The 3,215-nt window shown below is 40.1% G+C and overlaps 1 long non-coding RNA gene across 1 annotated transcript; it reads right to left on the bottom strand.

Annotated features, from left to right (window-relative positions):
- Window positions 1-333: 333 nt before the first annotated feature.
- LOC107193306 lies at window positions 334-1,634 on the bottom strand. The gene is made up of 3 exons (XR_001516325.1): window positions 1,256-1,634; window positions 703-806; window positions 334-595 (listed from the first exon to the last, which is right to left on the bottom strand). It is a non-coding gene; the product is annotated as an uncharacterized LOC107193306 (long non-coding RNA).
- Between the last annotated feature and the right edge of the window lie 1,581 nt (window positions 1,635-3,215).

Below are 3,215 nucleotides of genomic sequence, written 5' to 3'. Positions count from 1 at the left end.
GCTTAAGAGGATTGAGAAATTTTCTAGTTATAGTTAAGGTATTTAAGTGTAGATTAAATTCCGATTGGTTGAATCAAGGGATTTTATCAAAGGGTTTTAAAAAGTTGGGGTAAAGATCATCGTTTTTTAATACTATATTTTAATACAGTTTTGGCATGACGTTTCTTGAACACTGTGTATAATGTGGAATCGTTCTCGGGCCAGAGTCAATTACTTGTCATACACGATAACGGATAATCATCGTACGATAAGAAAAATATTGCCTGGTTCCGCGTCATTCATTATTTAATAGTGTGACCGCGTACAGCGGAGATCGAAAAAAAAGCAATATGGTTAAATCACTCGTAACAACGTTTATTCGTTTTCCATAAAAACGATCTTCTCATCCATTTTTATATATTTTTTTGTAGTACTTAACATAAATGGAGGGTCATAGGTGAAAAAAATCGAACGTCGTATCCATCGTGCGGCTCGTTAACGAAGTTATTTACTTATGTTCCTTATCACTTTATCCAGAGTATTAGTATCGAATCTCAGTGTCCATGGCACGCCGTGTATTTCAATTGGGAATCAAAGAAACCATAAGAAGCAGCTCCTAGAATATTTACGTAATGGCGGAGAATCGAATTGATGTGCGAGTCAATGTATTTTTCGGAAGACACTGCAGATTTGTCATTGCTTAATGATAAATTCACAACTTACTAATGTCTTGCAGACTCATCACGCTAACATCACCAATACCCTTACAAAGATTATTATACATAGCACGATCGAGAGCATCGATATGAAGGTGTACAAGCAGCGTCCTGAAAGAAAACATTAATCATAATAATCAGTCTATTCGTGTAGTCAAAAGCATCGAAACGTGTCCAACAATCATGTTTCCAAAAATCCAACTTATCAGCCGAATGAATCCTGAGATAAGAAATATCATTTTGTATTTTTGCAATACTTAGTGGACTTTACATAGAGGTGACATCAAAAAGAACGTCCGTAAATTTTCCGACTAACATTCTTAAAATTTCGTTATTTCCTTTTAGCACGTACGAAATGGACGATTACAGAGTCACATTATCAAACCACTTTAATTAAGTATAAATAAGGATTAAATTCAGATAGCTACTAAAAGTCTCTCTCCTATTCCTACTTTACGAAAGAATAGTGGATACATGATTCGAGTGTCTTTGAACACACTAACACACTAGGTTGAAAGTTCCGAGAAAATCATTAAATTATAATTTCTACAGAAACTCACGTTTCTTGCCTGCCGCCCAATACGGTGTTGCGATAACGTGCACCACTGTAGGCTCTGTATGCGATGAGTTGTTCGGTGATTGAACATGGTTCCCCGAAAATTCGGTACGTTGCGAGTTAGTAGGCGCCGATGGTTGGTGATAAGCCACACTGTATACTGGATGCGGATTCGTAGACTCCTCGTACGAAGGTGGTACGAGTTTATTTACATATCCTCCCCCCTGAGTCTGCATTCTTGACGGTCGTGTCGCGTGATTGGATCGTTTACAAAGAGAACTGCGTACGATCGAGACTCGTCATATGAGTCAAATCGTACCTTCGACAGTGCTTTTAAACAGATCTGATATCGACTGGACGCAATAATCGAAAAATATTGCGAGGGGGTCTATACGTTTCTATAATCAGGTCTTATCTCTGTGTAAGCATTTATCGATAACTCCCTTATCTATTCCTTCCTGTCGAACATCACGGCCACGGAAAAGTGTGTGTTTCAATCGAAATATCGTTTCTTGTTGCATTCGCGAACTGAACCTGTCATCCTGTCGAATGTAATTCGGCGTTTTGAACAGTACACGAAATTTACCGTAAACGCTCGATGTCATCGGTGTTCGTGACAACTGAACGACATTGTCCCAACAAAAGCATTGTCTTCGTCATTGGTAATTATTATCTTTGCACTAATCGATGATCTTGCGATAACGCATGCCAGTAGTCTTATCAGAATTTATCGATTCCACGAATGCATCACTTTATAGTCAGAATGGTTCTGAATATGTTAATTCGCTATGGATTGAACAATTTCGGTCCGAATGTCCATTACGGTATCCATGGACCACATTTATATCACGATGCCGAAAACTTTTAGAGGATCAGAATAATTTCAGTTCGGAGATCCGTCACCCATCGCTGTCGATCGCAGATGAACGTACCGTTTAATTCACTCAAACCACTGACTCGTGTCCATCGACGATCGCGTTAATATATACGTACATACAATTCAGTAATCCGCAAGTAATGGATGTCCGTGACGATATGCTAATCTAATCGATAATAAGTTCGAAAGTGTTCTTACTTATCAGCGACCCTGGACACGTCGGCCTTTTCCGCGACACAGCCTTAGACGAAACATTCCACGTCGCAAATTCGAATTCACGGTCGGTTAATGATATATTTCGCGCTCGAAACGATCGCAGGGAATGCATCGAGTCCTCGAACTCGTTTAAGTATGTTCGTTAACTCGTACAATATTTCGCGGTGAAGGAGACTCCAGTAAACAGCGATAAAAAAATATCGCGAACTTTGGATCCGCGGTGTTGATCGCGAGTAAACGACATATGTGCTTTCGCCTAAGTAATCGCCGGAGCTCCGCGAATAATCGTCAGGAGAACGTCATAGTTAAGAAAAAAAAAACGGACGCGTTTACGGTCACTTGTCGCGAGCGTATCAGCTTACGAGCGTTATGGATAGTAGGTTTGGGATGCGCGTGATACGTTAATCAATTGCAACCGAATCTCCCCCGCACAATATATTGGGCTCGGTCGGACCGCCACCGGAAACTGCTCACGCGCGCGCGCAAACACACGCAGTTCCTGGTGTTTCACCCGTAATATTATATTACCGTATTTACATTTCATACTTCTCGCTCGCAGGTAGAATAAATCGTGCAGTTTGTCTTCGTGCTGGCCGTATTAGCCAACTGGAAACGCGGTGCGTGCGTTGTTTTTCGAAGCAATAATAACGATACAGAAGGGCCAATGAAATATGGATATTACGAATCGTGTAAACCCTTTGTAGTATTCCAAGTTGAGTTTTTTTTTTTTTGTTCAATTAAGATTAATATGATTGAGGGGGCTCGTAACGAAAACGACCCCTGTTAATTTTTTCGAACGAAGCTTTGAGAAGAAAAGTTTTGGCAAGGGTTGTTTTCGAAGAATGTATCGAATTTCTATTCGGAATAAATC

Source organism: Dufourea novaeangliae, unplaced genomic scaffold, assembly GCF_001272555.1.
Source record: "Dufourea novaeangliae isolate 0120121106 unplaced genomic scaffold, ASM127255v1 scaffold7, whole genome shotgun sequence".
Taxonomy (NCBI): domain Eukaryota; kingdom Metazoa; phylum Arthropoda; class Insecta; order Hymenoptera; family Halictidae; genus Dufourea; species Dufourea novaeangliae.
This window is presented reverse-complemented; position numbering and strand designations above follow the sequence as displayed.